The 14,535-nt window shown below is 40.0% G+C and overlaps 1 protein-coding gene across 5 annotated transcripts in view; it reads right to left on the bottom strand.

Moving 5' to 3' along the window:
- The window catches only part of SH3KBP1 (SH3 domain containing kinase binding protein 1), a 214,929-nt gene that overhangs the window by 113,902 nt on the left and 86,492 nt on the right, over window positions 1-14,535 (bottom strand). Inside the window, exon 1 of one of the 5 annotated variants that reach the window (XM_039714046.1) lies at window positions 6,986-7,100. The exons of the other annotated variants lie outside the window; for them this stretch is intronic. The gene's annotated coding sequence lies outside the window, so the exon portion shown is untranslated. Of the gene's footprint in view, window positions 1-6,985; window positions 7,101-14,535 lie in introns of those variants that run through there. 5 annotated transcript variants of the gene reach the window in all.

Genomic DNA, 14,535 nt, shown 5'->3' with positions numbered 1-14,535 from the left:
CACTAGGAAGATAAGAGATGCCCTGGTAAACTGGGAAAATGACTCAGCCAGTGTGGGGCCAAGGGTCTCATTCTGCACCACGGACACTGAGACCCTGAGCAGCCACTCGGGCAGGAGCACTCAGGCATGTGTCTCCCATGGCAATTAAGCCATGACATTTCAAAACCCTGTGGAGAGCAGAGCTTTGGCAGGGCTGCTCCCTGGGCTGCTGACACACTGCAGCTCAGCGTGCAGGGTTATACAACTACCTGTCCTTCAGCTCTGCTAAGAGCAAGGAGCCCCAGGAGGAGCCCTCAATTGCACTCCTCGTGTTCACATTTGTTATTATTGCTCACCTCCCATCATGAAAATGCTATAATCCAGAACAGCCTGCTGTCTTAAAGGGCATCTTATGCTATACTTTAGTATTTGAGGGCTGCACAAGAACAGAGGAATACATGTCCAGAAGAACAATAAACAATATGATAAATTGAAATAAATCAAATATTCCTGCTGCTGCTGGCCCTCTACCACCCCAGGCAGCATTAGCTCTGTGATGGCTGAGCAGAAAAGTAGGTTTCCTGACAGGTACCTCACTAATGAAAGTGAAAATTAACATTCTTTGTCCCACAACTTCAAAAATTAACATTGGCACAGGATCCACACAGAATAGTTCCCTCCACAAGTGGAGGAGAAATATTTCTGCATCAAGCAGATCAGATGTGCATCATTATCCTCCAAAACTGAGCAAAAAATGCAAAAAAAGAAACAAAAGCAAACTGTGGCAAGTCAGCCTAGATATACAGTGCAGGGGGAGAAAAGCCACCTCAGGCAAGGTTGGAGAAAAAGAGGAGGCAGAGTTTTGCAATACCTGCATCTAGCCAGCTCTGCAGCATTTTCAGCTTTTTGGTCATGAGAAACTGAATGCTACAGAAATTTTCCTGTATATTTTTACTTGTTCTCATCAGTTTACAGGGCTCTGTGGCATTTATAAGCATTCATTTTTACTAAAATAATGAAATATTGAGAGTGATGGCTCCTGGTAAGAAGGCTGCCAGCAATTTAGTTTTTTAATATAGTGTCATTTTCAAAAGATGCCACAAACAAATCATGTTCTTTTGGTCTCCTTCCTTTTTCTTTTTTTCAAAAGATTTTAACACATTCAAAAAGCTGTAATTTATCAAGAGGGCGTTTAATTAAATATGCCAAAAGGTAGAACACTCAATTCTGCCATCACTGCCTTGTAGCTTTAGTTCTCATGGAAAGCAGGTTTTATTCCTCAAAATCCTCTTCTCCTAAGCACATTCAGAGGCTTGTAGCCCTGAGTGTAAGGGATTTCCTTGACTGCAATCATTAATGCTAAACCAACAACACGAATCCAGCATAAATGGAAAACCAAAACCACAGAGCATCTTACAACCTAAAGAAAAGATACTGGTCCAAAGTGGCCCAATAACAGGCCCAATGTGCTCAACTCAAACACTTTTTCATCTATACAACACCCTGCTTGCCCAGTTCTTTTCTCATTGCGTCCTTAACTATTCTGTTTTCCTGCCTGAATAAAAAATCTCCTTAAATCCTGCATTTTTGTCTTTACAATTATGAAATATACCAATTTAGAACAACAAGGATGCTTGGGTGATAGAGACACAGTCTATTTATGAGGGCAGAAAATGATGGGAGTGAGTTTGAGCAATACATGTATCAATTACAGCGCTTAATGTCAGTACAAGAAAACATACTCCTGTAACAACTTCTCCAAAACTAAAAGCAACCACTCCTAAGGTATGAAAAAAAATAAATGCACACGATTTTTTGTAATATACTCTTAGTGCTTTATTACCCACAAGATTTACAACTATTACATACTTTTCCAGTAGCATATTTCCTGTTCTGCATTAATATTATTCAATATACAGATTAAGACTGTAGGATAACAACAGTCATCAGTTTAACCTTATTTTCCAGCTGTGTATACAGTCAGATATGCATAATCAGCCTACAATTCTACTCCATCAATTTGAAAGAACATTTAAAAATACTTTTCATTTAAGCATTATGAACACATAAGCATTTCTAAAAACCTTGCTGCAATCTCAACCCACTGAACATTCATGACTTTAAAGACTTTAATATTTATTACACAAAAAGCAATAGTGAAACTTTATAATTGCTCCATTAGTCACTGGAAGCATTGTCATGTCTCAATATGGTGCTCACTCTTGCCTAGAGGCCCAAGTGCACACTCTGGTGTCAACACACCCCTCTTCAGATGTTGAAGGTACAATACAAGAAACAGCCTTACTCAAGAAAGCTTCTTGACATAAAGGGAAACAGGACAATCAGAAAAGCAACTGAAATATGACATGCTGACAAGTAAGACAGCAGCCAGTGGCTCCCACAGTACTATGGGATCAACACTTTTTACAGCCCTTTTATCACGTGCTGTTCATCCCTAATTCAGGTACAAATATCCACTAAAATCTTGCTTTAAAACGATAAAGATTGATCAGCTTTTTCAGATTAATCTGTGGTGCTGTTTGGAGAAGGAGAACAGGTGAGATATGCAGCTTCCATTGGCAGCCTTTGAATGATCAAGCAATTTCAACTGACTTTCCCCAGGCACCTCCCAGTCATGCCTTGCATTCAGCTGCATTCCCACAGCACAGCTGCAGCCACAGCCAACTTCCATTTCCAGGCTAATGCTCATATTTGTCCTCAGGGCTAGAATTATTTTCTATGTTGTGAATAGCAATAGCATGTTTGCTTACAGAGCTACTATGAGCCACACCATATCCTGATACAGTCATTTGTAAATATTAAGTCATCTAATAATATCAGTCTAAATACCTCCACAAAAGCCAGCACCTGGGAACTAATATGAATACTGGCTGTTCTCATCAAGTGTGTGCTGCTTACATTACTGAGTAACGAAATCCAGTAATACAGAAAACTTAATTTAAGCATCTAGCAACATCCAAGAGGAAAAAATGACCAAAGCCTATGACTCCATATCTATATTAAGTCATCTAATAATATCAGTCTAAATACCTCCACAAAAGCCAGCACCTGGGAACTAATATGAATACTGGCTGTTCTCATCAAGTGTGTGCTGCTTACACTACTGAGTAACGAAATCCAGTAATACAGAAAATTTAAGCATCTAGCAACACTCAAGAGGAAAAAATGACCAAAAGCCTATGACTCCATATCGCAGACAAAAATTTCAAGTCAAACACCTCACAAAAGATACTTGATATTTTTATGCTGCAAGGAAAGATTGATATAAATATTTTTAAGGCTTTGTGTAATTCAGTATCTTTTGCCTTGGAAGACAGATGATGAAGCAAGCAAAATATCTGATAAAATAGTTGTATCTGAGATGATTCATGCTTTTTTATTTACAGAAATAGCCCTTTAAGTAACTTATTACTTAACCTCTTCTTTTTTTCTTGTAGTAAAAAGTGCTTTTAGACCACTTAACTAGTTTTGTCATTCTGTGGTGTTCACAGATGTTCAGTATCTTACAACCCAGTAAGAGAGATGAAGCCTGAACTAAAACTGCAATTTAAATAACCTTTTGTAAAGACAAAGAAAGCATTTATACTTTAAAAAGAGTGCACTAAGGTAGGATGGTGACTCTGTAGCAACAGGCTAAAGCAAACACAGCACTGTTTTATATCCTTGTCCAACAGATGAAGTTTAACCCAGAGCTGGAATGACAGCAAATCTGATGACCATTTGGCCTTCACTCTGAGTGCAAACACGCTCTTGTAAATCAATTTGCAATGGATATGTATGCATGTAAAAGACCTCTGAACTCCACATAACTTGGTGAACAAAGCCAAATTTGTGTGTGGAAACAGAGGGTCTATCTAACTGCAGACCAAGAACTTAGCGCTTCACGGCGACACATTTTCTGGCAGACAAGCACAGAGTGACTCTGCAAACACGGCCCCTTGGTACCTTCACAGTGCACAGTACTGGCAGCCACTTCAGAGCCATCAGCCCTTCAGTTTTCACTTCAGTTAGCACAAGATAAATGACAAGATGTTCACCAATGTATCTAGCCTTTCTCTTAAAGAGGCAGTATGTCAATAATCCCCTTTGAGTCAGAATCATTACTGCATATCTTATTCTGTTTCTGGTACCTTAAATGCAAGGTGTTTTCAATGTAGAAACCCACAATGAATACACTGTCATGTTTGTTCTGGGTTGCAAAACTTTCATTGTAACAAACCTTAGTATCTTAAAGTATTCTTTGGCATCTTCAACATTAACTGTGGGGGGGATGGAACTTGCCCATCCCTGAAGGGATTAGCATATTAATGCAAAAATCCCACCTAATGAATAGTCACTGCAGAGAAATGGTCCCCTTCTGAAGCTGAAAACAGACTGCACTGAACTAACCTTGAAAGATTTCATACCATTAAAGATAAGTGTCCTTTGAAATTCATTCTCACCAAAGATCACAAAGTTCTGCAAGAAGACTATTTGATATATACCACAACAGAAAATCAGTCTTCACATTTCCCCAGGCCCAGCTGACTTGCCTGTAACCAAAGGCTGGATCCCAATGAACAAAAAGATTATAGTTCAAATACAGAAGAACCATTTCTCATTCAAAAGCCTCATTGAACCAAAGCATTTCTGGAGCAAAGTCCTTCCTTAATACAAGGGCTTTTCTAGATTTTGAGATTCAATAGCTGATAAAATATGAAGAACTATCAGAACACTGTCCTGGCTGCCTATTGTCTTGCATTATTTTTCCTGTGAATTCATAATCTTTAAGACATCTGTTAACTCAAGCTGGCAAAGAAAGGAATCTCAAGGAGGAGGCAAGCAAATGAATCATTTATCATCTGCCTTCCTCTGATTCTCTGCTGATTTCAAATAATACATCAACAACTTCTTTATAAAGAAGACATCACTGTTATCTTCCAGTTTTACCTATGTTAAGTTTCTTTCATCTACTCATGCCACCTGTCCTTATTCCCAGGGCTGGATTTACCTCTTAGTTACCCTGCACATATTCAGATTTCTCATCACTTCTTTGGTCTACATATATAAATCCTCTGTTTTAAATGACTACTGTGCTATGAAAATGACAAAGGACTGATAGCACAACCACCCAAGTAAATTTTTGAAGACAGGCAACTGAAAATTAAATTGTTTCAGTGCTGTCCAGCATGGAGTTGTGTGGTGTTAAAAGAAATACACAAAGCTCTAAAAGCTTCTGTCTTTGAAGTTACCAGTTAAAGGATGCAATGCATTCCTGAGGCCAGCCCAGGACAGTTTCCTGAGCCATCTGTGCTTGAGATGCTCCTCTAATAGGAGAGCACTGGCAAGAGCAGAAGACACTGCAGCAGTGCCCAACACTGCAATACAGCAACATGGCTTGGACCTTCAAGTCATCTGCATAGGCTAATGGAGTCTATGGGCAACATTTACTCCTGGTAACTGCTTCACCTGTGCTGTCACCCCATCCACAACATATTCCCCTCAGCCTTTCCTGCTATCCTCTTATCCTGTCCTTTTTTGCCCCAGGCACAATGACATTTTAGTAAATATAGAGTACTAAGTTTACATTTCAAGATACTAGCCTGGGACACAGTGTGGCTTCAATCTGCAATAACACATAACTTGTGCCCTGAGCATTCAAGACTACAAACTACTGTCTGTATAGTATATTTCTATTTGGTCAGCAGCCAGAAAAGTAGGAAAGTAGTGATTCTGATGGACTAGGACTGGACCAGGATCTCTGGTTAATGAAGTATAGTTAACACTTTTCTTAATTTTTGTTGTTGTTGCTGTTTAGGTTTCCGTTTCTTTACTGTGTGGATGATCAAACACTGGCACAGGTTGCTCAGAGAGTTTGTGGAGTTTCTGTCCTTAGAGATACTCACAGCCCAACTGAACATGATCCTGGGCAGCTGGCTCTAGCTGTCCTTGCTTGAGCAGAGGGCTGACCCAGACCTTTTCCAGAGGTGCCTCCCAACCTGAGCTATGCTGTCACCCTATTTTAAGGCTATCCTTTAAAATTCTTATGCCCCATGACTCTGTATTATTCCTCTATCATTAATCTTCCTTGTCTACAGCTTGATTGCTTCTGAGAAGCTTGGTTGGATTTCAGCATTCTCCTTCCTCTGAGTCAGCCCTTGACAGGACCAAGAGCAGAGTTTATTACTGCAACCAGGTGTGAACTGTCAGCAAAACCACAGAAACCCCATTTCATATATTTGATACCTTTCCTTGTTTACAAACCACATGTTAGTGTAACCCATCCTTCAGCTTGCCAGGCTCTGCCAAACTCCCTTACGATCTTATCTGCAGCAAATGCCACTTGGGATAACAAAGCAAATACTAGAACTGTAACTATGAGGATTGGCATTTCAATAGGGAGCTGCAGACAGCCTTTCTTTAGCACTTTTCATTCACCTCTTCCTTCTTAACTGGTAAGACATCCATGAAGGTAGCTGAAATACAAGGTGAAATGAAACCTTCATGATTGTAATAAAAACACTCTAGAACAAATTTTTATCATCAAAGAGAAATAAGAAAGATTAACTTCCTCATTTTTGCTCTTTGTTTTATTTTGACAAAGATGACCTAAGGTGAGTGAAAAAAAGGATTGTTTTGTCTAGCTAGAAATACATGAAACTTCTATGTACACCTCCATGTTATTGAATTATTTCATCTTTGTACAAAGAACATGACATCCAAAGGCATCCAATAATTCTTTCACAAACAGCAGAATTAGTGAAGCTTGGAGAACCGTGTCAGGACCCATCCCTGTATGGACCACCAATTGTTGGCATGGTACTCGGCACCAGTTTAGTACTTTGTACAAAGAACATGACATCCAAAGGCATCCAATAATTCTTTCATGAGCAGCAGAATTAGTGAAGCTTGGAGAACCACAGCAGGACCCATCCCTATATGGGCCACCAATTGTTGGCATTGGTGCTTGGCACCAATTTAGTACCTTATTATAAAACTTTCATACCTTCTCTCTGCGAGTTCCCACAGGCAGCTCTTCACAACACTGACTCCTTTTTTCTTCCTTCTGCATGACTGCATAACCCTTACTGTCCCTTTCACAACTGCCTGACTCTGCATCCAATAATTCTTTCACAAACAGCAGAATTAGTGAAGCTTGGAGAACCGTGTCAGGACCCATCCCTGTATGGACCACCAATTGTTGGCATGGTACTCGGCACCAGTTTAGTATCTTACTATAAAACTTTCATACCTTCTCTCTCCGAGTTCCCACAGGCAGCTCTTCACAACACTGACTCCTTTTCTCTTCCTTCTGCATGACTACATAACCCTTACTGTCCCTTTCACAACTGCCTGACCCTTCCTCCTCTCAGCTCAGCTAACAATGCCCAGCTCTCCTCTCCACTGCCTAACCCACTCTTTTATAACACCCATCCTCACTGGACACTGCTGTGCCCTATTAAGGGCAGGGCTGTTCCTCCTCTTTGGTAATTAGTACAGCTGCAGCTATTTAGGGGTGAGGCTGCCTCCATCCTCCCACAGCATCCAATGCCTTCTAATCACCTCAACCTGCTCCCACCACATCTTTCTCCAGCTTCCACTTGTATCCTACATCTGCACAGCTGGAAAAGTGATAGTAGATGCTGGGACTGCTTCAGAGCAGCACAGGTACTGACTGACTGGCCAGCACACCTGTGGCTTGGCCACTGCCTGTTGCCTCTCAGAACTGAGGTTTTCATTCATTTAGAAGCATTCATTCCACTTTCAATTTAAAAGAGCTATTGTGTTCCTATAATTATGGAATAATTATGTTTCTCTACTCTTTTGCCAACTGTCATGCAGAGGGTTAAAAAAGTCAAGGGGAATAGGGCAAATAAACAGATGCTCTTAAAATAAGTATTTGTTCCATTAGGAAATTAGAATAAAATTCCTAGTAGCAAAGGCCTCCAGAATGTCACAGGACAACAGTCTCTTTTTGCTGTTATGATTTCAAGGACTCTTCTCACATATGCAAACCACTATTTGTGTATTCAGAAAACAACATCAGAGCCTTCATATTGTGAAATGAGGTTCATAACAGGTTTCCCACAGGACCTTAACAATTAAGTTTTCATGAAGATATATGGCATTTTTGAAGAATCTCTTTATTAAAAAATTGTCTTTTCCTCTTCAAGGATGTAGTTAAATTTTTATTTCAAAAGCATTTCTGTCTCCCACACTACATTTTTGGATTTGAAAAACAAGAAGAGTGAGAATAAAATAAAATCCTCATATAGAATTTTCTATATCATATACTAATCAGTTGTCTGCCTATTGAAAAGAATACCCTTCAGTATAGTAGTGGTTTCTCATATTAGGTCCAGGGTTTGCACTGAAAGGCTGAAAATCTAATGAAACCTTTAATACCTTACATAATGAAGTAGCTACTAAAGATCTGTCTCCTTTACACTGCAGGCTGCCAGAAAGTGGTCCAGTTCCACAATAATTTTTTTTGGTCCCAGAGACAACGTAGCTTGCATTATGTTTCTAAACATTAACTTCACATAACCACTTGAGCAGTGTGTCACTCTTGCATCAAGCATTGAATTTCACAACACAAATGGTGGGGAAGCCCCAAAACACAGCAAAGGCATAGTTCAAACAAACTCATGTGCTGGATTTTAACCACTCTGGCTGCTTCTGGAAATGGTCAGTTCACACTTGTTTACCCAGTTTTTGGCACAGAACTTCCTACAAGCTGACTGCAGAACATGTGCTGGTTGGGTTTGCAGTCTTTATTATAAAAGCTTGTCTGCCCCGTAATTTCCATAATTCTCAAAAGAGCAAATGATGAGCAAACTAAACATTCTGTCTCCTATTCAAGGGATCTATTGCCAACCACCTTTCTACTGATGTTTACTTACCCAGTATTTTCAGCTTTATGCTAGTTTTCATGGATTTTAAATTAGACACTGAAAGGGTTACAGAAGTAACCCCGTCTTAATACACTTAATACACTAATGCCAAATGCCAGCTCTTAAGCTGTACAGAACTTCAAGTCAAAAACCTCTGCTGCATTGCTTGCTGCAAGTCCCTCATCCAGTAGCTAACCCAGATTTCCCCACTCCATGATACATCTGGGCATGTCATACTTGCATGACTCTTCACCTCAATACCCTTTGGCTCTGCCTCTAGGCCACAACCATTTCCACTTCTGCCAAAGCATGTGAGTAGGGATGACTTCACGTCAGTTCTGATCTGTGCGAGGAGGAAACTTCCTGCCAAATTAACAAACTCCTGGAATCCAGCTGCACAGCTCTGCCCATTCTATCCAAGGATGCAACGGCATGCAAGATCCCCTTCTGACCCTACAACCAAAACTTTCCTTAATCTTTGTCTTTTCTCCCTCCACCACAGCATTACACAAGCTACTTCTCTCCCCAGGTCAAAGCACTTGGCCAGAACTTGCACCAGAACTCGGTCTTAGCAACATGTTAACAAAAGTGCTAGAGCTCTCCATGTTGAACCAAGCAATTCCTTCCAGTTTACTGTCCCTTTCAATTTTTGTTCTGTTTTCCTTAGACAGGAGATTTCCACACTTTCAGATGCCAGACAAGGCAGGCAGTCTAGCTTAATACCATACCAACTTAGAAGCCTTCTTAATGCCATCTGTACACCCTTCACTACTTTCTCCTTAATCATACAGTCTGCTACAAAACTATTACCAGCTCTTATGCTGATGCATTTGATCAGTAATATTACTTTTATTTGTCAAAGTGGTCAAAATGTTCTTTGTGCATTAGAAAGCACATTATCAGGTTTACTATTTTCCTTGCATTGATTTCCAGCTTTTTAGTGTTTTTTTCATACACCACATAGGAAAATACCAATTTGTATAGATATAAAAATGTATGTGTTAGGGCTACTGAAGCTGACAGGGCTGTAGAGTATGCATTAAGAGACATTCCTTCACGTTAAAATAATTATGGAAGAACAAAACCACAACTGTCTAGGTTTCAAGTGTGTAATGTCTCAACAACATTTTTAGATTTGCTGGGATAAACACTATCTTTTCCTAAAAATAACTGTTGAGTTCCTCTTGTCTTTTCCATTACTCCTACTACATGAATGAGAAGTTACATCCTCAAACTTAAAAGCTGTGAATATATAGGCCTCTGGCTCAAGTCAGCTGTGTCAGCAACGAAATCCATCTCCAAAACAATTCTGTGATTAAAAGACATAGTATTGGCAGGTGAGAAGGCATCTGCATAAGAAGAATTCAGTATGCAATTACAATGATGGTTTTTCTGGAAAATGACCAATGCTTGTACCGTCCCAACACAAGAGAAAAGTGAAGAGCAATATTCACAATAGAAACTAACAAGAGAGCAATTTTCTTTAGTTGATTTAATTGAATGACTATGAACCAGCTTTCAAAAAGTTTGACAAACCATCACTCTCTCATAGGACATTTGGAACTATTTCACCTGCAACCAAATATAAGGCAGTACTACTTATCCTTCTGCTCCTGCAGGTCCTGCAACACTCCTTACCACCCCATCAGATCAAGTGCTTGTGAAGCAGTATGAGGAGGTAGGTAAGGAACAGACGTGCTATTAAAAACAAGCTTTTCTCTTGCTAGTTTAATGCTAACCTTGATCACTTTCCTCACCTGCCCACAATGTAGCCAAATATTTGTACCAGAACATAGGAAGAACAAAAAAAGGAAAAATGGCTCATTTTTTGGTGGCAATGCAAACTTAACATCTTCATGAAATTACTGCCTCAGGCTAATATTTACTTTCGTTACTTCTGTTTTCCACTGCTCCATTTGCTCGATAACTGCCACACATGTGACTGAATCTTTTGGTTTTCCTAAGGTCATTGGACCTTTTTTATTAAATAATTTCCTGGAGACTTCCTGACCTCTTATGAATTCCCAGAAGTGACTGTGACCCTTATAATTTAGGATAACAGTATGCTGAGTCAGTAGTCTAACAGAGAATTCCTAGGTCTAAAAAACACCGAGTCTTATGACTGCAGTTGCAAAGTGAAGCAAAAATGGCTGACACTGCATCTTGCAGCTTTTGCAGAGCTAGATACCAGACTCTATAGATCAGGGACATCTGGAATCTAACAGGAGTCTAACAGAAGTCAGCACAAAGTACATCTGGTACTAAATGTATAGTAATAAAATATGTTAGTATAGGACAGGACAATCAGCTTGGAAATACAAAGTAAATGCCTGAAATCCTTAAAGAGGTCTTAACAATGGCATCAGGCTTGGACATCATTAATAAAAATATTATCATACTGTAATTAAAAAAGATATTAACAAATTGTGTTTTAAGTAACAGTATTATGATGAATAGAGTTCATGGAAAGTCAAAATAGTGTGGTATTAATCTGTGAATTGCCATAGTAGCGTATTTTTAGTGCTACGCTGAGCACTCCCTGAGTAGAGAGCTGGTAAAATCTGGTCCCTAGACAAAACAATATCAGAAACAGATTCTGAAGCAGCCAAGTATTTCGTGGGGGAAAGCAGATATATCCTGGTCTGTCACAGTGGTGCCAGCGCTCTCTGGAAGTCTGTGGAACAGAGTGGCAGATTGACAAACACGCAGCCACAGAAGATGCTGCAGCAAGAGCTGAAGTCATGAGGGCCTTCACCAGAGCAATGCAGCCCAGGCAGAGGGCCATGCCAGTGGCACAACACCCCTGCTGACTTCAACAGTCATTCCCAGCTAATTTGGGCATCTGCAGGGAGCTGCTTCTCACCACGAGGAACTCTGCCCAGCCTCCACTTCTGTTTCTAAATAAAGTCGGCGCCGAAGTTAGGAAATAACGGCTCTTGCTGTGTGACAGATAATGATAACAGCAATAATCTTTCATATCGCAATCTTGTGCTTGGGGCCAAGAATCAGCCATCAGCCACTTGTCAGCACTTCCACATTTCACTCCCTTGTCAAGCACAACCACCCTACCATTGAGCTTGGAAACTAACCATCATCAGCAACATGCTTTGAATTTTTATAGAGGATGATTCTACAAATTAACTGCAAGAAAGGAAGAGGCACAAACATGTATTTATAATTGAAAAGGGAATGCAAAAAGATATAGAATAGTAACTAATGCAAATGACTGGTGCATCTTAATGTGAAATTACATTAGAAAACAGTGACATAACCATAAAAAACAGGGTAAATGGTACTATACACCACAACACATGACTAATAACAGCACAAGGTCTCATGCTGTGTGCACCTTGATAGTGGTAGGGTAGATGGTAAAGAAGAAAATTCTGAAATAAGATAAAAATTGTATGAAGTACTCAATGAATAAAATTTTGGAAACTCCATACTAGTGGAAAGAAGAAATATAGCTTTAGAGGCAAAATATCTTGTAATTCAAGTTACTGCACCTACATAACACAGAAATTCAAGAACTGAACTAATAAATAAATAGCCTAATAAAGAGCTAAAACTGAATGCCTAATAAATAGCTAAAAATGCCACCTTACTCAGGATAATCCAGGTCATGCATTGTTAGCACTGTCTGATACTGCCATGTGTTTTTCAAATCTAGTTATAGCAAAGCATATTTTCCTAATTTCAGGGTCTTTAAATCCAATGCACTGAAGTATTTCACACAGTGTGTGAAAAATAATTAAAATTAATACAGTAACAAGTTTATTCCAGGCATGGTGCTTTACCAGAAGACGGGTTTTAAAGCATGTATCAATTCCTGAAAGTAAAATATTTCATAGAATCTATCATACATCATAAAAGAGCCCAAACAATGTGCCTTATGGGCATTGCTTTCATAGAGTTTATTGCCACTTGCAGAGAACAGAGAACTTAAACCACTCTAGTGAGTGCATGTATGCACATAGGAAAGGGAGCCGGGCAAAAGCAGAGCTGAAAAATACCTCTGCAAAATGCACTCAGAGTTAAAGCCCCTCCCCAGACACACACTGCTGTCCAAAACCCCCACAAGAAGCTGGCTCAGAAGTTCCTAGGACAGCAGCACACTTCTGAGCAGAATTCTGCCCAGCTCTCCTAAACCACCCAAACAGTGATGCTCCTTCCTACCAGCAGCCACAGTTCCTTTTTGCTATGTACATTCTAGCCCCTTTCTGCAGAAGTTTGTTCCAATTTGTGTTTAAAAACACCATTCCATCAGAAGAGGAAGGTCTTGAATAATAATTGTAGCTTCCTGCTGGTCCAAGTAGACAGAAATCAATAGGTTTCCTACACTGAAGTGACTCAACAGCAGCAGAATAAATCACTTGATGCAATGCAGACAGCACAAGCATGGAGCTTTTTGTAAAAAAAGTACAAAGGCATATGTTTACATTAAACTTTCACCTACATCCAAATTTATTTTTTTTTTATGGGGGGGTTTAATGGGTTAAAAAAGAAATTCTAATATCAATCATTTACCCAAATTATTTAGGCCTTCAATTCATGTTGCATGACACTGCAATTTGAAGGAGACCCAAGGAAGCTGTTGACAGACCCTGCTTCTCATCTACAACCCCAGAAATCATTCAGAGGATTTTGTCCAGGAGCCAGAAACCTTCAACTACCTCAGGATGCTGATTAGTGCTGTAACTTACACAGTACAGATTACTCTTATCTACAAGCCAAGGGGGAAGGATGTAAACAGCTGCACAGCCCCAGCTCCAGCCCACAGGAAAGGCTAACACCAGTTCCCTGTCTCCTCAAAATCAACACAGCACCATCCCAGCTCCCACCCCATCAAACAAAGGTAAAGGAACTCTGAACTTAAGATCTGCCTGTCAGTGTGCTTGCAGATTTACAGGGGCATATTTAACTTAGCAGTTACAAATTCATCAAGATAACTGAAGGAACAACAAAAAAAGTGTTACTGACCCAGTTTAAAGTACACCTGCAAAGTTTCAGAGCTCGTGCAAAATATATTAACTTGCACAGTCAAAGTATATTCTCTTGGCCCCAAAGTTCAGTCCAGATAGAGTTGTGTTCTATATTCCACAACAGTATCTCTGCATTTTTCTTCTGCTTTCATTGTCTCTACCACAGAATAAGAAGTCCAATTCTCTCCTATCACAGCTGCCAGATGTGTCTTGGCACCGGGAAATATACAGAGATCCCAAAGTCTTGCTCCAAGGTTCAGCATCTGGTGAACCACCCTGCTCATCTTCTGCTATTCCTTAATTACAAGTGAGAAGGGACAGGGGAGAAAGGTTGATCTGCTAAGTTTCAAATCAAGTTAGCCATGTTTTTCTCAAAAATCCCACACCACCCAGATGAAAGGCTAAAGGAGACAGACACAGACAGCTCAGTCTGGAGGCAAAAGGTCAGGGACAGACCTCAAGGGCAGCAAGGCCTTGCTGGGTGCCAAGTGACTTATGCAGCAGCACTGAGAGGGACAGAACTGCTGGCTGCAGGGAGACATTTCCCTGCAGAACCTCGTGGAAAAATCAACAGCCACTTTTGTGGTGGGCAAAGGTAGTTTTGAGAAAGAGGAGGTTTCATTGCTGTTGTTACTTCAACAACCAGCATATTTTATTGGGTTTTTCATTCTTCAAAGGAG

This window comes from Passer montanus, unplaced genomic scaffold (genome assembly GCF_014805655.1).
Source record: "Passer montanus isolate IOZ18808 unplaced genomic scaffold, ASM1480565v1 scaffold3, whole genome shotgun sequence".
In the NCBI taxonomy this organism is placed as follows: Eukaryota; Metazoa; Chordata; class Aves; order Passeriformes; family Passeridae; genus Passer; species Passer montanus.
This window is presented reverse-complemented; position numbering and strand designations above follow the sequence as displayed.